Genomic DNA, 25,944 nt, shown 5'->3' on the forward strand with positions numbered 1-25,944 from the left:
CCTGTTTTTCTGCTTATCAATAGAATTGAGGCTGTCAGATATTTTGTTTCATCTCTCTTACCTGGAGTTAAAAATGCCACTTCACTCTTAGTTGTATATTTAATATTTCTTGAACTCTAAACTCCTTATTCCTACATTTTTACTTCTATGCCATGTTATATTACAGTTCTAAATAGCATGATTAGGCTGATCATTTTGAAATGAAGAAATTACTTTTAAACATACAAAAAGCACAAATTAATTTTATCTGCCAGTTGATTTGTTTTCCAGAAGTTTTGTGTTAAGGAACATCAGGTTTCTCTCTGGAGAGGTAATGAGTAGATCAGCACGTCTAGAGTAGAAGGTGTTTTCAAGGGGCCATGTGGCAGTATGACATGATTGAGATTTGGAAACCCTGGGGCTCTGTGATGCTAGGGAAGTTTCTCTGCTTCTTTCAGCATTAGTTTCTTCAACTGTCAATGGACATGCTGTCTATCTGGAAAGATTATAATCTGATGCCACATTATGCTAATATATAATGTGTTTCCACCAAATAGTAACTGTTATATTTTGTGTTAGAAATTTGTTCCATTTATATTTAATATTTCAAAGCAATCATGAATGGTCATTTTGGGATTCTTATTTTGTGAACATATTAATAGGCTTATAATTTTCTAAGATTACCAGAAGGCTTTGGGAACACCAAAAGAAATACTTGATTTCTGAATAATCATTTAATAAATTCTTATCTCTTGATTCCTATGTTAACTGTGTTAGAGTTGTAATGACCTTTCTCCAATCTTGGATATCCTTGTGAGTTTAGCTTTAAAAAAAGTTAACAGAGTAACCAGAGTAAGGCCAGGGTAGTTTCCTCATTCACAATTATATATTTCATTCTTAATTTGTTTCAGGATTATTTGAGCCTTTTAAGACTATTTATAAAGTGCCCTCAAGGACATGTGTTGTGTTTTCAAGTTGGTCTCTTTGTGAGGGGAAAGGAAAGGATGTAATAAGGTGCACGTTGATGGGCTGCACTTCCCCCACTGCTCTCCTCTTTTTTCTGGTTTATCACTGGTTTGAATCCTGTGTTAGTACATCAGTGTTCCCAAGAATAGGTGGCTATGTTCTAGTGCAAGTTGAACTAACTACATGCTGCCTGGGGGCCAATATTTGAAACATCACCTATTAATGAGACATAAAAATTATATGCTAAGTCTTCTTCACATTAAAAAAAAAAATCTGAGTTTTTTTCCAATTGGTTTCTCCAGGTGGCATTTTTCTGAGATTGTTCATTGAGACTTCCCAGCATTCCTGCAGATAAAATAGGTAAGTAGTTGAAATCAGATACCCTTACTATAATAATTCTATGGATACACTTTCCAGGTAGGTAGCAAATTACTTCTTGAAAGAGGTGCAGTGTTTCAAACTTTTGGACCTTGAATGGTAATACTAGTTTTTGTTATTGTTTTGGGGGTTTTTTGGTTAGAAATACCTCTTGGATGAGCACACACAAATGTTGTCAAAGACCCTGTAAAGGTTCTCTGTCACCATTCGTAAACAAATTTTATAGCTCTTTTTAATGCGCATAGCTGACTCTATATTGTCTTTCCTTTTGAGTCTCTGTGGGGTTTCACCATTTGTTACCATTTTTCTGTGAAAGGGGAAGTAGAGATGACCAATTCAAATTACCCAGATTTATTACTTGATGACAGCTCAGGTAGAGGAATTGCCTAAATAAAAGTTGCAAACAGTTGACTTATAGGTGATGTATGATGGAGTCTATAGATTCTGATTTATAAAGGTCACTTTTGGAAAATGTTAGTAATAATAATAGGGGTTGAGTAATCTCCTACGGTGTGCATTCAGGAGATCAATTAAATAATTGTTTTGAAAGACTTTGATCCATTTCTGACTCTAAAAAAAGCAGACAGTATTCAACTCAATTCTCTAGAAGCCTTGTAAGGAGCTGGAGGGTGTGACTCAGGCTAAGGGGGCCCGGTATGTGGGTTGGATTTGGGACCCACTGGCACTCTCTCCTGGAGGCTCTGCCGTATGCAGTGAGTTCACAGAATGTTTTCACAGACACCATCTCATTTGTGGAAGGGTGATCTTTTTAGATTACAGATTCTGGGGAAGGAAAAATTGCCTTTATATCATGAATTAAACTATTGATTTCTAATATGTTATTAAAGTGTTCTAACAGCTACTACTGCTTGGGTTAGATTAAGCAACTTGGGTTCTTTTCTTTTTCTTTTCTTCTTTTTTTTTAATGGGAACTGTAAACACTTGTGAGTTATAAAATTATTTGAGCAAAGTTCCTTCTCATGGGAAAGCCAGGGCTGACCCAGGTTGGGTGGTGTCTTGTGAAGGTTAATCATTGGCACCTTATCAAACTGACAATCCTTAAATAACTGTTCCATATTTATTTACTGGGAGTAGGTGAAGCTGATTTTCTATTATTAAAGACTATTAATAAAAAACATATATCTTTTCCTGTATGTTGAAAATAAGGGATTTATTACATGTGATTTTTCTGAAGCAGGTGTTCATAAGCCTGTTTAAAATTTGATTAATAGTAACACTCTGCTGTGCATCGCTCAGGTCCAGACTTTCAGATGCCTGTCAGCCAGGGGACGTTGAGGTTGGTAGTGAGGCCTGTTTTCACTCATACAGTTCTATGAGGAGAAATATTCTCAACAGAGCCAGATCTGTGCTGGTGAGGAGTGTGTTTATTTCTAATCCCAGGCACTGTCTATTTGAGCGGAAACAGGTCCAATTGCCATTTTGTCCATTATGTAAGGAGTCGCATGTGAACCCGAGTTAACTGGCTCCATATTTCCCATGTATTCCAGTGATGATTTAGTCCCCCTTTGTGCGTTGTCACCCTGGATCACTGCCAGGCTGGCCTGTTTAATCCAGCTCTAGGGAATAGCCAATTCCATTCTGCCAGTGTCTTCAGGAGCTAAGTCATGTTCATCCTTGAAATCCCCCTCTCTGACGATTTAGCCAGATAAAATTCAGTTGGTCTTTTTTTTTTTTTTTAATTATGAATTCATCCCATAGAAATGCAATAAAACTTGACTTAGACACAAGAGTGGCTTTTCTGAAATAACAGTATGTGAATTATGAAGAAATCTGACAACTCACAGCATATCAACTTGTTGAATAGGTTTCTCTTGAACAAAGAGTCATTGCAGTCTAAGGAGAGCCTTGTCATCAGGTGGTCCTAGGCTGAGAGTCCATCTCTGCTGGACACTACCTGGGTTGGGATCCCAGGTATGGTGCCAGTTGGCTGTGTGACCTAAGGCATGTTCCTTTGCCTGATGGAACTCCTCTCTCCTTATGTGTGGATACCCCTTCCTCCCAGAGTGCTTTGGAGGATTCAGTGAGGCAAAGATAGCAGCAACAAGTACCTCCTGTGTGTCCTCCTGACATCAGGGCCCTTGGAAGGAGCCCTGGGTTAGGATGGAGGAAGTGCTGTGCCACGTGCCTCCTATGCCTCACTGATAGAGTGTCAAGCTGTAGTACCCGCTCTGTTCAGCCCTGCCTGCTCTGGAGAAATCTTTGAAAAGTGTGAGTTTAGGGTATGTGGTTGGTATTAGGGTATTAGGTATTAGGGGGCTTCTATTGGGCAGGTTTAAAAAAAAAATCTAGTCAGACTTTCTGGGCTTGAGTCCCAGCTCTACACCTTATAATTAGGCGTATGACCTTGAACAAGTTATTAACACCCTCCCTGACTCTCACCTGTCTCACAGGATTGCTGTGAGATTAAATGATGTATTGTGTGTAGAGTGCGGCATATGGAACTAGCACCTAGTGAATCTCAATAAATATGCTCATAAATTCAGCAGGACACAAGAAGGGACGCAGAGGATTTGACTTGAAAAAATATCCATGGTTTTAAAATATCTTGAGTTTGTACTTTGGATTATTGAGCTTTTTATATGATGTTACATTATTTAGATCAGGAAGGATCATCTTTTTCCAGAATGAATGGAGAATGACCTTATTCTGCAATGTGGGACTACCTCATCAGAAGGGTGAGGCATTGGGAGTTGGTCTTCTTTGGTTTTCTATTCATGAATAAATGAATCTTTCCCCATCTGGGGGAATTCTTGCTAGAATTGACCAAATGAGTGAAAAGAGAACTCTAGCCTTGCACTGCCCATTGTGGTAGCCACCCTCCCCAGATGGCTGTTGAGCATTTGGATCATGGCTAGTGTGACTGAGGCACTGAATTTTTAATTTTATTTAATTTTGATTCATTGAAAATTTAGAACTGAATGTCACTTCAGTTATTGGAAAACTTGTAAGCATATTTGAGGCAACTTGGGCAGGCAGATCTATTTTTTCAACTGTACACTTTATATGGTTTAATCAGGTCAAGTATTTCTGATGAAAACTTAGTAGCTGAATTGAGATGTACATTAAGTGCAAAGTACACAGCAGATTTTGAAGTTTTAGTGTTAGGAAAAAAGGATGTAAAATACTTTTAATACTTTTTTTTATATATTGATTATATGCTAAAATTATAATATTTGGGATATATAGAGAAAATTAATTTCCTCCTTTTAAATATTTCTACTAAAAGTTTTATTTTTATTTTATTTTATTTACTTATTTACTTTTTAAAAGATTTTATTTATTTATTCATGAGAATAAAGAGAAGGTAGAGAGATAGGCAGAGGGAGAAGCAGGCTTCCTCTGGGGAGCCTGATGCAGAACTTGATCCCGATACCCTAGGATCATGACCTGAGCCTAAGGCAGACTTTCAACCACTGAGCCACCCAGGTGCCCCTCTACTAAAATTTTTATTTTTTTTATTTTTTTTATTTTTTTTTCTACTAAAATTTTTAAATGCCATACATGGCTCACATAATATTTCCATTAGACAGAGATGCTTTAGAAGATCCCTGAAAGAATAATTTCTTTTTTTTTTAAGATTTTATTTATTTATTTATTCATGAGAGACACACACAGAGAGAGAGAGAGAGAGGCAGAGACACAGGCGGAGGGAGAAGCAGGCTCCAGGCAAGAAGCCCGATGTGGGACTTGATCCTGGGCCTCCAGGATCACACCCTGGGCCAAAGGCAGACGCCAAACCGCTGAGCCACCCAGGAATCCCCCAAGAATAGGGTAATTTCTAATTTATTAAGTAAAACAGTTTTTTCCAATCTTCGTGAAGATTATGAAAATGATGTTTTTTCTCCTTTTAAAGTGTTTGTTCACAGTCTGTAGTTTAGAGGAATAAATCTATTTTATTCTATTTTATTTTATTATTTTTATTTTATTTTTTTAGAGGATATTTTTAAATATTCAGAATTGAAAAAAAAAAAAAGCACATAGCTGATGTGCCTGGGCCTTATGTAATATGACCCGAGGCTCAATTTTGATGTCTTTGCCGTAGACCTTTCTCTTCCACTTTCTTCTGAAATGGGCCAAGGGAAACACTCACCACTATCTACCAGAATATGAATCCAAACACTACTTTTCAGCTAAATATTCTGTTTCCTTGATGATTGTTAATTCTGACATTTGATGCAGATACCATGACCCCAGGGTCACATTTTGACATGTCCCAGGAGATCAGTTTAGGAACTGTCATCCAAGGGAACTGGATAACTACCTATAGTGAATTAGTACTCTCTTCTTACTATGGTACCAGTAATACAGAGGTATATTCTCAAAGGAATGATGGCTTGCTAGATTCTTAGTTGTCGCCAATGTATGTATGAAACATGAGAAGATGATACAGTTAGGATCATCAGTGTTTTTGTTTCTCATTCATGCCCCCACGTGACACTGAAGTATATTCTCAGAGGTGGGGGAAGAGTATTTGACTTGGAATCGTGCTGGTCTGGGTTTGAGTCCTGGCTGGCTGATGGTGATGGTGGTGAGTTTTCCTAAGTTCTGATTCTGTTCTTGGGTAGTTGGTGCCAACAAACACCAGCCACTTTCCTTATCAACATTCTTCCATTGTGTGTACTTGATCTGTGACACCACATGCCTTTGATAAACATGGCAAATACATTGCCATCCTTGTAGTTTCCCAGACGAAGTAAAGGAATCAGAAATTTTACTTTCCAATATTGTTCTCTCCAGGAATTGATATTTCTGTATTGAATGCAAGCCATTACCACATTTTCATAAAGAATCTTTAGCCACCAAAAAGTGGCTTTTCTTTGCATGGAGTTTAACTGTTATGACATTGAGGTTTTTAAGTTCCAGGAATAGAGTATAGAATTCATTCCCACCAGTAGTTTGGAAGCCGTTAATAGGGGAGGGTATAATAATCTTCCTCCTTTACTGAGGGTAAATTGAATTAAATATATAGTATCTGGATAGGAAAACGATAAAATAAAGTAAAAATAAGATTGTGGTTTTCAAGACTTTAAAAAAGCAAGTCAAAGTAATTGTATATATTGAAGACTTAAAGTGAAAGCAGTTCTTTTTCTGCTTTGTTACTTACACGTTGACAGCTTGCCTTTTTTCTGATAAGTTTTGGCTAGACCTGTGCCATTTGACAGGAGAGTGCTGAGGATTCTTCTCAGCAGGGACAGAATGAAAAGTTGCTTTCTTTGGTAGACTGAACTTCTGAGGGCTGGTCTGAGTCTTTTATTATATCATCAGTGTCCACTACAATGTCTGATGCACAGTAGGTGCTCAGTGAATATTGGTTGAATGGACGGAAGATAAATGTCTGTGGTTAGACTGTAGAGCTAGTTTTATGGCATCCTCTGAAGAGAACTCTACTTTGGGCACCTGATGGGCAGCACAGCACAGTATCTGTCGTATGCTAAATGCTCACTACATGTTGGATAGTTGGAGGAGTGAATGTAGGCTTAAGTTTAACTTCCAGTTTATAAGGGAGTTTAGGAGTGTGGCCCATTTATAATTTGGGAAGCCATACAGGCTCTTTTCAGCAGAAGAGCAAGGTTAGACATTTGGAAGGCACCATGGCTAGCAGATTGACCAGAGGCTAAGATACCAGGTAGAAAGTGTTGCTGGCAAGAAACTAGGTGGGTGAAGAGGGTGGCTTTGGAGGGTCAGATGGGCAAGGCTGCAGCTAACCGAATGAAGCACAGTCCCGGGTTAGCTTTGGATGGGAGCTGGGACAGCTCTCTGGATAGGAGTAGTTTTGCCATAGTAAGCTTCAAGTATGAGGAATGGGTGTTAAGAGAATTCTCATGTACTGGCCTCAGTTCTTTTGAGAAGTAGAAAAAGTTATCTGTTTGGGAGAGGATGGGTGAAGTTGGGGGTTCTTATGCTCCCCCACGTGGCAAGGAGCTCTTCTCAGTGCTGATGTGATGAGAGTATCCATCTTCCTGTGAATTCTGGACCTCTCTGATGAATTATTCCACAGAGAATTCAGGTCCTCCATCTGATGGAACAAGTCCACAAGGATGTTCTGGATCTCATTTCAGTTTTGTTATGAACAAATGCTAAAGTCTGTGTAAAAAAGGCTATGTGTAGCTCCTCCATCAGGTAGATTTGGTTCCAGTTGGGTACTCCTCTTGTCATTCCACCTACACAAAGAAATGCCTCGATCCTTACATAGAGAAAGCTTTTTCACCTCCATGATCCACTTTGTAAATTGCTCCTTGAAAGGAAGGTGCTGAACACACCTCATCTGAATGAATATGCATTGGGATGGTGTAGAGGTCTCCCTCGCGGTCACTGTAAGATGACATGTATGCTTTTACACGAAGCTTGTTAACGTAGCTAAGTCAGAGCTGTATCTATCTTGATCATTTCTCATGTCAAACCATAACCACCAAAGAAGGCAGTGTAGTATAGCTCTCAAGTTCTGAGATCTTGCCCCCATAAACACCCAATCTGCTCTTTGAAATTTCATGCTGACTTTCTAACAAAAGCTGGCTTCTTTTGAATTAAATGTTGATTTAATCTACAATCCCTTCTGGAGTCATTCAAAAGCCAAAATAAAGTTTTTGTAATCTTTTCCCTTTCTGTGCTCTAGTACCAGCGGGAACCACTAGTCATACAGTGGTCCTGTCTGTCCTTCAAGATGCCAGCCTCCCCAGAGCCACCAGCTAGCTGCTCACCACATCTCAGAGGGCTAGGGTGCCAGGCAAGCTGTAAGGATGGGATTGGCCCCCCATCTCTGTACCTTATGTTACCAGCCCAGAACAGCCTGTGAAAAACTCTTAAGAGCTAATTGGCAAGCTCAGATGGACTTAGAAATGTACCTGATTTTGATCCAAATTATTCTATATACGCAGCCAAGTTGTGTTAGGAAATGGGCTCTTCCTGTCATTAACTCACAGCTTAGGTCATCTCTTTCATGTAATGAAGGCAAATATGACTGAGAATTCACTTTAGAAATCTAGTGTGACTAATCTGCAAGAGCTGGTTCCTGTCTTGTTGCCTCATCAACACATTTCTTTTTCCTGCTTCATTCTCTAACTGTGTTCCTAATTCAGTTGAAGTTCAATCCATTTTTCTCCTAATATTCATGGGCTGGTTTTGGACTGGAAGGACACAGCCAGCCTGGCATGCTAGTCAACTGCTTTCATGGGCTTCTCATTCTTAGTCACGCTCAGGGGGGCCAGCTTACTGGCCACTTACACCCTATGGCAGGTACATGTAAGTCTCTCCTTCTGGAAACTGTCAGGCATTTTGGTATAAGAGTAGTTGTAGAGAAGGTCACTTGGGCAAACCTAAAGGAATTCTATTTTTCTTTAGTTGCTGGTATGCTTGCATATTTATGTGATCAGTACACCTCAAAGTATAGGTCATTCTTTAGCTGCCCAAAGCTCACACCTATTTTCCCCAGTGCCTTAGACACTGGTAGGCTTGTGAAGCTGAGCAACAACTCTTGTATACTATTATTGCTGGACTAGAGTTGCCAGAAGATGTTTATGTGTGTTTTCTACCAATCATCAAAATAATCCAGGTTCAAACAGAAAAGTATACACATGCAGGAGAAAAGAAAACCAGTCTCCTTAGGGCCAATCTAGTGGCCACACTCCAAAAAATGTCTCTTTTTGTACATACTTTTCTTTACATAATTGAGTGCTTACTTTGTATACAACTTTACAGTTAATTTTTTGTTTTATAGGGTACTATATTCATATCTCCTCTATCATTAGATGTTTCTTGTTAAAGTATTTCACTGGTTGAAAATTATATCTATGATAAATATGTAAATCATCTTAACCTTCTATTTTTGACATTTGACATTTTTAAAAATCATTGAATATAAACATTGATTGTCCTCTTATAGATGTTTGTTCAGTTTTAAAAATATATCCAGGAAAGTTGGGCTCTCACTGGCAGTAAAAGAGAGTCCTTGTTTTAGCACACCATAAGGATCCCTAAGGACCCAAATCCTTGCCAGTTTGGGAAGTAAGAATGGCACCTTATTTTAATTCTTGCTGTTTTTATTACTTAATGAAATTGAATGTTTTTCATCAACAGAATAGCCACCCATATTTTCTTTTTATTTCATTAAGTCCTTTCAGGTGAAATTGTCATTTATTTATGACTGTTGTGATGTTTATAATTTTGACCCATTTTCCTAGAAAGGTTATTGAGATGCATAACTTTGCACATATTGTATTCTCAGTAATAGTTAATTGTATACAAAATTATCCTGTATTTGAGATGAAAATAGGTGTGGAAGTGCCAAAGAGAATACACTTGGAGGTTCTAATGTGACTTCTTGGTCAGGGCTGTCAGCATCTGCAAAGTCAGCTGTATCCAGTGAGCACCAGACCTTGTGGGCACCCTAGTCATCACCCTGCCTCCTGCCCAGGTACTTCTCCTTCCCCTCTGCCTGTGCAGGGCAGACACGGTATAGCTCACATTGATAGAATACTCACAATAAACACACACCCTGGCTCAGTGTTCACCGACCCCATGAAGTCATTCATACTTGCTACTCCCTGGTGTTTCTTCTCAGACTACTTAGCTGACTTTCCTCTTCTTATCATTGTTTCCAGGGAGTCCTCTTCTCCCTTTTTTCCTTTTCTTCCTTGCATTCTCCAAATTATCTGACTCACCCCATGACTTCAGCTGCCACTTGTGGGCCAGACCTCCTCAGACCAAACCCCTTCTCTAGGCTACAGGCCCAGATAGCCACCGGCTTGTTACAGGTCTTCCCCTGGTGTCCCACTGGGACTCAGAATGCATTGTGTCGCAAAATGAACTTATTCTTTCTCTCTCCCTGGCTTTGTGGCCTCAATTCTGTCTCCTAGCAAAAAGGACTACCGTCCATCTACCAAGCCAGACACCTGAGCAACATCTTGAGACCCCTCTTCACCTCACTGCCCACATCCCAGGAGTAACATGAAGACCTATGAGTTCTCCCTCCTTCATAATGCTTCATCTACATCCCTGTTCTTCCTGCCCTGGTCCAGGCCACACTCCTAGAAGGAACGAATGTGTGTTTTCCCAACTAGATATCATCTTAAAAAAAAAAAAAAAAAAATCAGGTTTCTCTAAAATAAAATTGGTATTTTGCAGGACATGGTATTTTAATGGGATATTTGTGAATTTTTTGTATGAAGTGAGTCCTCATCCATGAATTTGCCTTTTGCAGAAACTTGAATTTGGTATCTACTTGTTTGTTTTAAAACGAAGTATGCCTTGAATAATGTCTAATACATATTAGTCAAACAAGAACCCCTAGACATTACTTTCTAGCTAAAGGGCTTTTGATTTGAGGGCTTGACATTTTTTCCTTTGGATCTTAATTATTTCCATATTGCAATATGTATTGTTTTTTGTAATATTGGAGCTATCCTTTATTAGCTAGCTTTTCAACTTCACCTCCCAGGGAACTCAGGCAAGAAATACAAATATTTTCATAAGATTCTTTGGGGGAGTAAAATTAATATTTTTGAGAATGAAATATGGTGAATTGTCTCCTAAGGATTGAAAGACTTTATTAAGATAGCAAAGTATCCTTCCCCAGGGGTACGTTTTTCCAGGGCTTATTGGAAATATGGTGCTGGGAAGTATAAAAGGAAATTTAATGCCATGGAAGTTGGAAACAGCCACTGATCCAGTCTGTTTTTAGAACACATATAACACACTAATTCCCAGAGATTTAAGACAGCTCTGTTCACTTCCTGAGGCTGTCCGGCTCATTATGACTGTGACACAGAAAGATTCTTCAGCATGAATATGCCATGACAGTGTTTTATTTACTGTGAATATTCACTATACTTGAGTATAAGGTGTCCCTGTACATCTGCCTTCCCATATTGGTTATCAGGTTGCTTCAGTATTGGGATTTTTCTTAAATTGGCTTCCCCTAGACCCGATCCTGTGACTAGGATTCAAGCACACATAGGTTGTTTGTGAGGTAATCCTGGAGAACATTGGTAAGGGAATAGGTATGTGAGCTAGCCAGGAGATGAAAGGCAATAAAGAGATGATTTTGAGCAAGTCCCTGCTGTGGGCACCTGGGCCTGAATCCCTGGTGAATTTTAGGAGGCATCCTTCAGAACCAGCCCATTGGAGGCCCCAGCAAGCTGGGAGAGAGGTCACCTCCACCTCACATCCGTCACTGATTGGTGGCTGCTCTTGAGGCCAGCGTGTAAGGTCTGCTGTCTGCTTGGGTGCCGGTCATGGGTGCTTGCTGTAAGCATGCACCCAAGGGATATGAGACGTATGCATGGGGGCACTGATGATGCCTGCTGAGCGCACTGCTTTAACATTTTTGACTGCGATAGACAAGTTCACTTGGAGACGTCTCAGGGCCTCAGAAACAAAGCACATGCAGAGAGATTGCTAGTTGCGTATTCATTTTATCAGTGTCTGATAGATATAAAGAATTTAAAATACTGAGAATTTGATACCACTAATCCTGAAACGGAGAAGGGAGGATGTAGGGACGATCTCAGAGAGTTTGTCTAGATGTTGACCCTAAAATCACACATCGTATCTCAGTAAAAAGCTGGTAAGGCTTCCGAACAACTGGATTGTCAGGGCTTCTTACAGGGCTGAGGTTTCCTCATTGCTAATCAGCCTATAGAATTATAATAGGCCCACAAGGAAATTACAGTGTTTTTTCCATGCACTCAGATCTGGAAGAAAACAAAAATCTGACGGAAATCTGTGGCCAGCCAAGTCTGAATAGAGCCATCTACATTGCTTTGGGGAATTCCTGGGGAAGGAAAGAAGATGGAATCCAAGCTGTTTAGTGCACCTCAGAAAGAACCCTTCTGTTATTTTCTGATTCCTCTCTGTTACACAACAGTCTTGAGGACACATCTTGAAATGGAAATTATCCTCTAATATCCTATTGGCTGCTCTATTGGTGTCATTTAGGGGATGAGTGGATAAAACCTTGAAGCTGTCTGGTATCTCACCATTCAGACCTGTTGTGTGACGGTGGAGCAGCGAAGAGTAGGACGGTGTCCCTGTCCTCAATGAGTTCCCAGTCCAGCCTTGAGAAGACAAGCAGAGAAGTTACTGCTTCTGTGATAAACTGATAGTATTGGGGACAGAAGACAGAACAATTAATTCTGACATTTGGGGAGGGCATTCTGGAGCTGTGACATTTGCATTGGGCCTTAAAGATGACTCAGTTTCCATAAGGCGTGAAGGAAGACCGTGGCATCCCGGTCGGGATGAGTGCGGATGGAGGCAAGGGGACTGGAAGTGCCGAGTGTGGTCAGGGAGCAGTGAGTGGTGGTGGGCAGGAGAAGCCAGCTTGTCCACGTCCTCAGGGCCTGGCCACTGCCTTCCCTGTCTCTCCTGTACTGCCAGTAGGCAGATGGTATTTACAGCCGGACCACTTCTCTTCCCTCCAGTTTTCCCAGCAAATATCCTGCCATCGTAGACCTAACTTAGGATGGTGAATGGAGCTTGTACAACCTGCGTGGGGTTCAGAGGTCCACAGATGCAGCCTTTGGCAGTGAAATTAATGTTTTGTGTTTAGCAGCTGGTCAGAGATCCGTATGGCAGGGGGCTGCCTTGTGGATGGGGACAGTGACATGCTTCATGCAGGTGGCCAGCATTACCTGTAAGGTATAGTACTTGTCCCCTCTTTGCCGTGTATTTTCTATCACTCTGACGTGCCCAAGTGTCCTATATTTCTGGAAATACCTAGCTATATATAAAAGAATGTAGAATTGTTTGTGCTTGTTTTTCCCAGATTTCCTCCCATCTCTGCTCTAGTTGTGTCACGGCATTAGCGTGGTGGTGCTTTTGGCCGTGCCTCAGGGGCACACCTGCTCTTAGAATCCCTCAGTACGTGGCTTGAGGAAGAGAACCAAATAGTAAGCCAGCTGCAGGTTTTCTCCCATTTCCCAGCTGAATCTCTCAGTTGTCATTTTTGTCCTTTGTTTCTAACAGAGTAGCTACCTTGGCAGAGGGAAAGAGCACTCGATGTGGTGCCCACATCCTGGGATCATTTCTCAGGGGAAATCAGGAGCAGGAGCTCCAGCTGACTCCCAGACACATCTCCAGGAACCCTGAGGAAGTTGGCCATTACCATCTCACCAGATCCTTGGACTGACCTCTTGCTGCTTAAATTCAAGATCGCATGTGGTTCATCCACCCTCACAAAGGTTCTCCGGTGGCTGTGCTTTAGAGCTCCTTCAGCCAGTCACCTTGTTTATGTCTTAGACTGACCATTGTGCTCACGATCCTTTCTCTCTTAGGAATTTCTGCTTCCTCTTTTATCACACATGGAGTGTTTTTTCCCATGGAATTCCCCCATTTGTCTGTAGACTCACTTTATCCCACCCTTTGAAACTGCATTCAGGCTTCCAGGAGATGTTTCCCTGATGATTTCACAGCATAAGACAGACTTACAAGTTTTTGATGCTAAAGAAAGAAATAGTGAGATATCTTGAGTCCGATTTAGTAAATTGACCCCTGACAGCTGTGTGTCTTTGGGTGGATCACTGTCCTTTAGTGAATGTATGTAAGAATAATCAACTCAAGAAACCTCTAGCAGCCAGATGCATAGATTCTTCTCTCTACCCCTTGTCAGTAACTCTCCTACAGACAAGAAAATATGAAGGTAAGTAGGGTATGTTTTTCCGTTTTGTGTTTAGCCTCCAGCGTTGCAGTGTGCCTTTCCTGTTCACTATCCTCCAGGTGCAGAGAGGTGGTTCTTGAGGAAACTGCCTTTGTTCCTGGTCTTGTGAGTGCATGTGTCTCAATGGTCGTGATTTGACCTGGCCCAGCCCACTGGATCTTTACTCACTGTTGGACCGTTGTGGTCTCATGACCAGAGTACTAGACCAACTTTTCCTGTACCATTGCTACTGAAAGCTGCCGATGGAAAACCTGGTTTTGAGACGGATGAGCTTTTCCTTTCTGATGGAGCAGAAAATTATAGGGAGGGTATGGATTTATGGGAGGGTATAGGTTGGTGACTAATAGGCAAGTAAGAAGTAGAGGAGTTCTTCATCAGCTTCGGTGGAAGACTAGCCTTTGGCCTCTGCTCTACTATTGGCTGTGCTATTTTCACTGAATTTCCAATTTATTTAGTCAGAGTAAATGTTCATGTTCATTCTGTAGGAAACAATACTAATGTCAATGCTCAAAAATATTATATCTGAAGAAAAAAACCTCCAAACCTTTGTGTATATAACTTTTAAGGAAGTTTCCTAGGGCTAATCAAGATGCTTCTGAGTGAAAGTTTATTCATGTCTAGTGACCTGAGAGACAACTGTGGTGATTTTTAGTTTTATAACCCCACCTCAGGACTCGCAGTAGTGGTGCCACTTCCACATATTAGAAGGTGTTCTGGAAACATATGTGACATTTCTGGGATGTTGCATAGATCATCAAAATGAAAGCATGCAACACTAGACCTATTCCCCAAATTCAGGATTCGTGACCAAGCTTTCCAAAATAGTGTTACAGCAAAGTAGTCTTTTTTGGTTTCTATAAACTTATTTGTTCATTGTTAAGCAGAATTTATTTTTATTGTGGGACTTTTCAGAGACCTTAATGTGTACAGTGGCTTTTCAAGGGTTGGGATGTAGGATTCAGTTCAGCATGTGTTCTGGGACCCTGTTGGTCGAAGAGCACCTGTGATCATTGTCCAGACCTCATGTCACTCCGACACACTGGGGAGATGCTGACGTGTGGTAGGTTTGAAGCCATCACAAATCATTTTTTGCTCTTCTCATCCAGGACTCTAGCCTTATTTCCCTACCTCTGGAGACCAGGCTGGCCTTCTCTCACTTGGAGTGATAGGTGCAGCACAAGTATTGTGTGAGTTCTAGAGCCTAGACCTTGAGAGGCCTGGCAGCTTCTGTTTTTTGCCCTGTTGGGACTCTGCCTTGAGACTTCGGTGAAAGGAAGCCAGTCCAGCCTACAGGAGGATGAGAGCCTCCTCCATGGAGGAGAGCCACAGGGCCCCATCAGCGACAGCATTAACTGCCAGATGTGTGAATGAAACCATAGTGGGCCTTCCAGCATAGCTGACCCAGCTGAGAGCAGTGAGTCCAGGAGCTAGGGCAGAACCAGCAGAGGAACTGCCCAGACGACACATGGTATCATGAGAAATAATAAATCATTCTTTTAAGCCACTAAATTTTTTTTTAAAGATTTTATTTATTTATTCATGAGACACAGAGAGAGGCAGAGACACAGGCAGAGGGAGAGGCAGGCTCCCTGCAGGGAGCCCCATGTGGGACTTGATCCCAGGACCCCGGGATCACGCCTTGAGCCGAGGGCAGACATCAACTGCTGAGCCACCCAGGTGTCCCTAAGCCACTAAATTTTGAGGAGCTTTGTTACACAGCAGTAGTTAACAGGGACACTGACTTAACAGTAGCACCCAGTTAAAAACTGGAGACAAAAAAATATGGCTGTTTATCTAATCAGATACTTTCTATGAGGCTTTTCTGGCTTAAAATGAAATTTCTGCACAGGGATTTTCTAGAAACCTGAGTCATGTGAAAAAATGTCAAGAAAAAATGTGTTTGGCATATGATTAACAGCACCAGAAAACAGCACCCAGTCCCAGTGTGAGCAAGCCAGCACGGGTGGTGCTAATGCTGCCGCGGGAAGAAGGGGAAAGGGACTGATGGAGAAGTTGTAGCGATCCCCGCACTGCTGTCGGCGACGTGTTCCCAGGGCCTGACAGCTATCTCTGAGGTGACCAGGGTCACTTAGGGCTCATTCTTTCAGCCTAATAATTAGATTCAAGTAGACACGGCTTTGGATGCGGCCCATCTGCTCCGCTCGCTGGCCAGCTGCAGGGAGGGGAGGCCTTGCCAGTGTTCCAGCCACACAGCAGGTTTAATTACTACCGGCTCCCAGGAGCAAATCTGATTAGCAGATGGTGAAGCCCCAGTGAGATGTGGAAGTGCAAGAGGCCGGGGGCAGCGCCCCTGGCTGAGGCCTGATTGCTGAGTGCCCCGGCCCGGCAGCTGTCTGTCCTTGGCTATTACACCCACCATCTTCTCCGTGTCCTGCGGCCAGGTGGGCCTGTTGACACAGAAGCCGGGACCGCAGGCTCACTATCACAGCTGAGAGGCCTCAGACAGTGGCCACATCAGGAGTTACGCCCAGGCCTTAACAGGCTCACGTGGGAGGATCGTGACAGTCATGCTACGGCCACACCGGCCGCAGTGAGTTGGGAAGAAGCAGAAGGTTCTGGGAATCATGGGAGTTGGAGCTGGAAAAGACCCACTTGGTCATGAAGCCTCTTCCTCCGTCATGGCCTGATCATTCCCCCGGGATACTCTGGAGCGGTTTGTAAAATCTGTTTCCGAATGACTCAGGCCGGGAGGCTTCCAGCCATTCCCTTGGGAGATGGAGCAGCTTGTTCTGCGGAAGAAATATTTTCCTCACTATTGGTGGGGGTCTTTTGTTGGTTGGCTCCAGCCTCATCACCCCTGGCTGGTCTCCCTCAGACCACCCTGAGCTAGTCTCCCTCTACCTCTTGACTTCCCACAGTTAAAGCTATGTCATGCTTCCGCTGAGCAGCAGTTAAACTGAGGAGGAGGGGCCTGCTTCCTGGTCTTGGCACTTTCTGAAGTGATGACTTTCTCCAGCTGTTTCAGCATTCTGATTCCCCTACTCTGAATTTCTCTCTAATTTTTTCATCCCTGTAACATTTCATATGTGTGGAAATGGTGTGGTATTTTCTGAGCACTGTAAGGGTATATATTTCACCATGAGAGGGGCATATTCTTTTAAAATGTTTCCAACATTCTTTTGAGCCTTTACTAGATTGGATTGACCTTGGTTTATACGTCACAGACTAAAGGGTGGGACAAAGCGTAATTAGAACATGGCTCCCCCAGAAGCCAGTAATAATGGTAACATACATGGTACATGCTGGTTGGCACAGTCATGTGAACACTGTGGTCCTACGGCATTTCTTCTGGGGAGTTGCTGTAGCTCAGTGTACAGTCAGTAAAACAAAGAGAGTAAGAGTCTGTGTATCTGCACAGACCACAGTCATGTTAGGAACGTTTAGTAAGCAAGGGCTGGTGGTTTTGTGGGTCTCTGCCTTTGTTGTTACTGATGGAGCTAGGAGATGAAAAACAGGAGCTCACCAATGAGACTCAAGTTCAGGCCATGTGGTGTTTATAGGCTATGAGATCCAAATTGGAATAGTGGTTTAGATCGTTGTTTTTCTAAGCATCTTCCACAGCATGCTGCAGTTGCTCCAGTTCCTAGGGCCATTCTAGAGGCTACCTGGAGGTGATGGTGGTCATGGGAGCAAGGTGGCCCTTGTCAACTCCTTATTTTATAGTCAGTACTGGCTTTGCTTCTGTCTGTTTCATATACACTTCGAGGGGTTGCTTGTCAGGTTCTGTTTAATAAATAGTGTTCCATGTTCAAAAAGAAAGTCTGCAAACCACAGGTTCAGAGAACTGACTTCTAGTAAAAATAAACACAGAGGGAAGCCTCTTTAGCCAAGCAACTAACAATTACATTTCTGGGATCCACATAGATCAATCCACAGACATTTGGAAGCAGCAAAAAGCAAAGAACTAAACAAATAGATATTTCTGTGTCATCAGGAAACTCTTTGTATAAACAAAACGTGTAGCCTGTGACTTCTAAGTGGCAAGGTGGACAAGAGGCCAATTCTGGTCATATGTGCAGGTGACTCTGCCAGATTGTGTTATTCTCAAGTTTGCAAGCCCCAGTGAATCCTGGAGTTGAGGTTAGTAAGAATTACATGATAAAAGCAACCACTTTTTGGGAGCTTTCCATTTGCTGGACATTGTGCCTCAAGATGCATCATCCATGTTAAGAAATGTAGGTTCTGTTATCCCCATTTCACACATGGAGAAATTGAGGCTCAGAGACTAATTTGCCCAAGGTCACCCAGCTGCTAAAGTGATGGAGCTGAGCATGGATCCCTAGAGCTAGAGTTTATGTCCTTAAATATTTCACTATATTGCCTTTCTCTGTTAATTCCTTTTTTTTATCTTTGCGTGTGCGTGCATGCATTTGTGTAGGTGTATTATGTATGTATATTTTTTTCCTCCTAATGAACTTGGTGAATGGAGTACCTAAGGATATCTAGTTTGAGAAAATGTCTGTTTTGTAATCATAATTATGACTTTATGGTCATTCCACTCAATGTTCACTTCATATAAAATTGAAATTTGGTGTTAAACGTAAATAATCCTCATTGACAGAGAAAAGAATGTAGAGAAAGGAGCCAATAATCTAATCTTAACAGTGTGTACTAATACTAAGCAGGCATGTATAGCCTTAGAAGTGTGTCTGTGCCTGGATTTAATGGCTCATGCGAAGTTTTATTGGTGCAGTAGAAATCAGAACTGTTGGGAGGCCTGGGTGGCTCAGCAGTTGAGCATCTGCCTTCAGCTCAGGGCGTGATCCCAGTCTGGGGATCGAGTCCCTCATCGGGCTCCCTGCGAGGAGCCTTCTTCTCCCTCTATGTCTCTACCTCTCTCTGTGTCTCTCATGAATAAATAAATAATCTGTAAAAAAGAAAAAAAGAAAGAAATCAGAACTGTTGATGCCCATTGCTAAGGCAGATGGGAATAATGTCTCCCTAGTTTTAAGTTTTTAAATTTGGATGCTTTTCTCTGATTTCTTAGCTTCTCTAGTTTATCCTCCGTACGGGGCCTTAGCAAAAGCCGAGTAAGGCAAGGTCTCTTTTTGAATGTCTGCTCTTGACCTAGTTCATGGCCTTCCAAATGTGCATGAACCTATTCCTTACTCTGGCCAATAACCAGATTGTCTGAGCAAGTGTGTTAGGTACTGCTAAACTCTCTGGTCAGTTGAATCTGGAGCAAAGCAGGTCCAGTAAAGAGTGAATTTAATAGGCATTTAGTTTTGTTTTTATAGGTGCATTTAAAAAGCTGGAACTGTTTGAGAAACTATTTCACAGCACATCCAGGTGGCTCGAATGATCTGCCTCCATGCGTCAAACTAGTTTTAAACAAGATGAAAGCTTGTCGTGCATTTCTCTCCTGGAGCAAGTGAGGCCCTCGAGGAGAAACATGAACTTATGTGGGTGCTTAGGAAGTGTTGAGCAATAACTCTTTGAGGCCACAAGGGCCCCACTTGCCTAGCAGAAATTTATGAACAGTACCCTGGTGGCTTACAAAAGTTCATTTTCTCTCCCAAGTGCCTGGCTCACTTCCTGAAAGTAACATTTTCATCGAAGGGTTGGACCATACCCGATCTTGACAGAGATGTGCCCGAGAAATCGCATGCTTGATTCTGTGGCAGATGACAGAGACTTTGCTGAAATAGGGCCTTAGAAGTGGCTTCCTGATGGGGAGTGTTGGTGAAAGGGGACATGGAGGAAAAGCTGCTAGACTACAGAGTTCTTTCTGACCTCATCTAACAGATCTCTGAGATCTTGCAAGTCATGTTGGAGTTGGGCGTGCAGGAGCGTCAGACCCAACAGGCTGTGAAAGTGTGTGATCTGCTTCACAGTGACAGGCAGCTTGTCAAGGGTTTCCAAAACATCTGTTTCCAAGAGGGCAGCAGAGATTTCTACAGGGGAGTATTTCCATTCACTGTCCATGAGAAACAAGAGTGAGTGGGCGTGCGTGAGACACAGATCTGGAGGAAATGAGTCTGCTCTCCACTTGGGATTATAATGCAGATGAATTCCATATTTTGGTTAGGGAATGTTTTCTTTTAAAAAAGGGAAGACAAGAAAGAAGAGCTCGGATTCTGACCCAGTTATTGAAAAGCAGACTAAGAGGCAGTCAAATGCCTGCTCAAGCAGTCCGGTGGTTGTGTCTTTGTGTTTATGTTCGGGGGGGGGGGGGGGGGGCGGGGGGGCGGGGGGAGGTGTGCATGCACGGGCCAGAAAATGGCCCCGGACTTTCTGGCACCCTTCTCCGCCATTGGCCTGACTTCCCCACCAAGGTGGCCTGGCCACGCCAGAACAAACCACTCTGAAACTGCTGTGATCAGCAGAGCTGCGGATCCTCACGGCATCTGCGTGCATCAGTGACTTGAGGATTCAGACACAGCATGCGTACTCATCCTGTTGACAGAAATCATAACAGAGGTTTGTTTTCCTGGCTAGTTTTTCTCTGAGAAATCGTAGCCCTATAAAAAAACAGCTTTGGACTTTGATCTGGAGGTTTGCTATGCCTACCCCGTCCCCTACTCCGTAAGTCCAGGAATGGAGAGGCGGATTTGCTCACTGTACTTTGTGTTCAAAATGTGCCGCCTCTGACGGTTCCAAAGCAAGAGTCCGAGCTCTGTTTTACCGCAGAGGAGTCATTCAGCCGGTCACTACCGGGCATCCACCATGTGCACCAGATGCTCTGGGCGGTTGTGATGTTGCCTAGGGGAGACACACATGGTCCCTGCCCTCTGGAGTTTGCTGTCTGCAGCAGGCTGGGCATGAGGCCCTCACAGCTTGTGGGCTTCAAGAAAGGGAATTGTACAACGTCTAGAAGAGAGCCACCCAAGGGGCTGCACGGAGCTGAGAACAGACTCCGTGGGCAAGTCAAGCGTCTCCCTCTCATGGCTCTCACAGCACTGGTTGGTGCTCAGTGAATTTCCTGAGCCACCCTCAGGCCTTCCCAGCCTGGTCCCAGATCCGCCAGCTGTGCGGCCTTCTCAGCCCCTTGCAAGAGCCAGGGCAGAGTGCTTGCAGCCAGCCTGGCCCACTGGAGGTGGGTCTGCCCTTAGCATCCCAGCCTGGAATTGCAAGAGACAATACAATCAAAGGTTCTGAAAGACTCTCCCCATCCCGCCCCCTCCAACCTCCCCTCCCCACCAGCCCTGCACCCAGTCACCTTTTCTGGCTTTGGTGCACCTACAGCAGAGGCTTCATGCCTCGCCCCGATCCCCCACATACTTGGTCCTACTTGGCACCGTGCACACCTCCCTGTCTCTTTCAGGCCTCCAGCTGAATGTATCTGAAGGTGACTCTCTGGCTGAGGAAAGGCTCTTTCTCCCCCTGCATCCGGGGGGCCAGGCCTGGGGTCTGAGGACTGTGTCTCAGGGACAAGGCTGTGCCCATGACCATCCTGCTGTTCTCGATCCTCTCAGAGGGGTGGTGAAGGAAGGATGGGAGACTACCATCCCAGTGCCATCCCGGTGCCTGCCCCAGCGAGGTCTTGGACACTTGCCGCTCCCCCTAGGGCAGAAACAGGGCTCTGGGGTGGTTCCCATAGGCACTTACTGAGCAGACACTGATGTGCAGCCCTGTGGCCATGTGACAGTGAGTCCAGTGAGCATGCGGGGCTCCAGAGTGTGTGGGGCTCTCCAGTAAGGGAGGAAGGATGTTTTCTCAGGTGCCCCATGCTATGGAAAGTGCTGTGCTCTTAAAGGAGTACAGGTAATGACTGGTCCCTTTTGGTGGGAGTGGATGGTCTGAAAGGAAAGGCTCCAGGGAAGAGACGTCATTGGAGCTAGACCTTGAAGGACAGATGGCAGGTGGCCATGTGCAGGTGGAGGATGCGGAGCCCACAGTGCTGAGGTGGGCACCTGTGGGCAGCCCACCTGCCTGGAGCCCTGAGAGGAGCAGGAAAGGCCGAGCTGTGTTCGGTGCACGCACAGCCGGAGCCCAGCGGAGCCCGGCAGGGTGATCCCTGGAAGTCCCAGGAAGCCTTTGCAAGCGCCCTTGGCCAGTAGATTCCACGGAGGGACACAGGCAAGGGGGTTTGGCAGCACCGTGAGGACTGTCCTGCTGGGCCCGTGGCCGTGTTTGCCACTCCAAAACCTGAGCCTCCCAAGGGACCCTGCTGGAAAAAGCATGCTCTGGGGTGATGTAGGCTCCCTTAGACATGGTTCACTTTTCTTTTCCTGATGGCAAATCAGAGCCATCACACAATGCGGAAGAATTTATTTCCCAAGGACGCAGAGGTAGTTGGACAAAAGCTTAACTAACAATGGTTTAAAAAAAAAAATCTAAAGGTCACGGAGCTATTACATTTCTGTAGCTTAAGGATTCTGGAGTTACAGGTGGCTTCCCTTCTAAAGAGGACCCCTGTCATAAGTCAAACTCCAAGCATCCTGATGTTATTTTTACTACAGAAATGCATTTTTTCAACGGGGATGCTCCCCCCCCCCACTTTTCTTTTAGTTTAACGTAGCCTTAGTGGTTAAGGCTTCTACCATTTATAGGCTACGTGGCCACAAGCCAATGACTGCCCTCACCTGTGTAGGGACCCAGGCACCTGGTGCTGCCTTGATTATTGCCATTTTCCTGTGATCTAAGTCTGAAGGAAAGTTCTCTTTTGTGTGGGCTTTGCAGCACAGTATTGTTTGCTGTGGGTTTGTTTTTTGATGTTTTCTCCCCATTTAAGTGTTACTGGGTCCCCAGAATCTGTTTCACTAATTTATCAGCTGTCAGGCTGGTCTTAGTGCAAGAGTTTATGTAGGAGGACCCCCACCCTTTCCCAAGGGCTCCATGACTGGCCCAGCCATGGGTCCAGGGGCGTGTGACAGCCTTGGGCTGCTGCCTCTTTGTTCTCCCTACGATGGTAAATGTGAAGTGGTTTCTACAGGCAGCAATTACATTTGAAATAGGAGCCCTATAATGTCCGTCAGTGGGCTCCCACATCTCGCCACTGCACTGGGGGTTCTCAGATGAGAAACTACAGAAGAAGCACTCACAGGGCCTTTGGGTCTTCGGTCAGTATGTTCGTGTTTTGTTATCAACAAATACTTGGAAGTTCCTGCCCGCTCCAGTTCCCAAAGTTTCCTCACCTTCACTACCTGCCACCTGAGAGGTCCCATTAGACAACTCGTTTCAAAGTAGCTGATTTAGCATCTGTCTGGAGAGCAAGTGCCATGCAAATTAGGCCTGAGGTTGGGGTCGGGGATGGTTGGGGAGGTGAGGCTGCTGCTCAAGGTGATCCATCTGTCAAGTAGTGTTTTAAGGGACATACTTCCTCTCCCTGGCAGGTAAGGGGTTTTCTCCTCCTTTGTTCTCACTACTAATACTCCTGCCTTTTTCCCTCCTGGAGACCTCAGGCTCTGCCCGGAACACTTTCATGATTCCTTCTGGTGATGTTAGAGGTCAGCATCCCTTCCTCACCAAAAACACAGGGGTTTCCTTACTGCTAAGGGCCAAGGGTGGGATGACAACTTCTGTGTCCCCATAGCAAGGTGACAGCTGCCTGGCAGGGCTGTGAGGTTTGTTCAGACAAGCAGATCACTCCAGATCCACCCCAGAGAGCCGCCTCAATGAGACTCTTGTCTGCCCCACGGAAGAGGAGCTGTTGTCCAGGGCTGCCATTAAGACAGTGAACTTTGTAGCTGTTTTGATGTGCCACTCAGGAGTCAAAGCTGGTTGTGGAGCAGCAGCAGCACCAGGATGCTTGAATAAATGCCATGGACACAGGTGCCAGCAATGGTCCCAGCACCTCTATTTTCTCCCCATCTTAGGGAGACTGAACATGACCAGTGTGGTTCTCTTCCACCCAGTCCCTGCTAGTGGCCACCAGGCCCTCTGCATGCCGCAAGCTGTGAATGAGAGGCCACCACGGTTTCTAAAAAGGATGGCCAAGACCAAGGTCTGTGGCCTGTTGAAATCAGTGACCGAGACATTAGATCTGGAAGGAGGAACTAACATGGAAACCATTGTTTTTAGAAAGACATAGCATGTTTCTTCTGTCATTTTTGCAGCATTGGCAGATGAAATGCTGCAGCCCAGAGATCATCACCAGTCTCTTTTTAAGGAAACAAACAAGGCAGTGACCTAATTCAGTCCCTTTATATTTATTATGCATTCAAACATTACCAAAGAAAACTGGAAAAGTTCCATTTCATAGTTTAGTTAACACGAAACATGTCTCCTAGCACACAAGGAAATGGGTATTGATGGGCATGGCATATATTTTGTTACATTGCTTAGCACTTTGCTAGTGCAAAATAAATGCAAAAAGATTTATTGTTTTGCCTGAAAAAGAAATTGTTGTATATGTGTATGCACGTATGAATACTTTAAAAAAAAAGTGCCTTCTGTTTGCCACGCATTGTGCTAATCACCTTAGAGTCCACTTAGAGTTTTTCTGGAGAGTCCTACAATCTATAGGAAATATTGAGAGAGCATTAAATGCTAAAATGTGTGGTCCTAACCAAGTGTGTTGTGAGATCAGAAAAGTGAGAGTTGTATGTGGGTTGGAAGGAATTTAAAAATATATCTTATTAACTTCAAAGGGAGGCATATGGAAACACTAATGACTTTTTTTTTTTTTTTTTAAGTCGGCTGGTTTGTGTAGAAGTGAGTCGGGGTAAGAAAGATGCCCTGCTTGGCCTCGCGGTTGCACATCTCTATCCTGCTGGCCCCCACCCTCGGCCGCTGATGCGGCCAGCTTGTCCAGAGACCCCCGGAGACTGCAACGCCTCATTCCTACCCCAGAGGACAGTGCAGAGGGTCTGAAAGCTCTCCGTTCCTCCGGGGAGTGGGATAGTCGAAGGTGATGGGAAAGTCAGTCAGTCAACAAATATTGGTTGAGCACCAGCTGTGTTTAAGGGTAGCACAAACCATCTTTATTGAGTGCATAGACGTGCTAGGCGCTGTGCTGAGCACTTCGCACCGTCCTTCATTTCCCTCAGTAACTCAGGAGAATACTGAGTTAAGTGCTTCCCCTCATTTCACAGAGGAGGCAACAGGCTCAGAGGGGTTAGCGGCTTGCCTGGGGTCCTCACGCTGCTCCTGAGCCGCACAGCCAGGAATTTGAACCAGGCTGCAGACTTATGGCTCATGCTACTGAGGGTCATGTTTCCTGGTGCGTGCTTGGTGCTAGCCACGAGACGACAGAAAGGATTTGTAGTGTGTGGTTGCAGACCACGGGCAGCCTTTGGGTCTCAAACAGGATGGGAGCTCTGAGAGGAGGCGGCTCACACTGCAGTGCTTCTTCGCATGGACCTCATGTGGGGAGGGGAAAGGGTGCCAACGCAGACGTGGCTGCTCCCCCTCAGGACTGGTAGACAGGGTCGAATGTGAAGATTGGTGTCATGGGCAGCTGTTCCTGCTGACCTGGGAGCCATGATAGTCTCCATGGTGGTTCGGTCACACGTGCAGGCAGGCAGGCAGCAGGAAGGAGTGCGGTGGGCCGCCATACTGTAGAGCAGTGACAAGTCATGCAGACTGGGGCAAACTGAAGAATTTATGTCGTTTTTAAAAAGAACAGCTACTTTTTTTTTTTAAGATTTATTTATGTATTTTAGAGAGAAAGAAAGAGAGCGAGTAAGAGGGGCAAGGGAGAGGCAGAGAGAGGCAAACTCCGTGGTCAGCACAGAGTCTGATGGGGAGCTTGACCTCACCACCCACGATCACAACCTGGGCTGAAATCAAGAGTCTGATGCCTAACTGACTACACCACCCAGGTGCCCCGTGAGCCTTCTTAGCTCTAGTTGTCTCTGTCATGTGGGAACATAGGCCCAGTATTGCCAGATGTATGGGTTTTTCTTTTTCCTCCCAAAGAAAAGCCAGAAATATGGATTTTTACATTGTCTTGCAATCTTTATTTTTTTATTTTACTTTTTAAAAGATTTTATTTATTTATGTATTCATGAGAGAGAGAGAGAGAAAGAGAGGCAGAAACACAG

The 25,944-nt window shown here is 44.1% G+C and overlaps 1 protein-coding gene across 7 annotated transcripts in view; it reads left to right on the forward strand.

The window, feature by feature from the left end:
* Positions 1-25,944, forward strand: part of LHFPL2 (LHFPL tetraspan subfamily member 2) — a 188,629-nt gene that overhangs the window by 108,726 nt on the left and 53,959 nt on the right. For 6 of the 7 annotated variants that reach the window (XM_041753532.1, XM_041753531.1, XM_041753534.1 and 3 more), the window contains one exon: positions 1,248-1,305. The exons of the other annotated variant lie outside the window; for it this stretch is intronic. The gene's annotated coding sequence lies outside the window, so the exon portion shown is untranslated. The remainder of the gene's footprint in view (positions 1-1,247; positions 1,306-25,944) is intronic. 7 annotated transcript variants of the gene reach the window in all.

The sequence above is a fragment of the Vulpes lagopus genome, chromosome 4 (genome assembly GCF_018345385.1).
Source record: "Vulpes lagopus strain Blue_001 chromosome 4, ASM1834538v1, whole genome shotgun sequence".
NCBI classification, from domain to species: Eukaryota; Metazoa; Chordata; class Mammalia; order Carnivora; family Canidae; genus Vulpes; species Vulpes lagopus.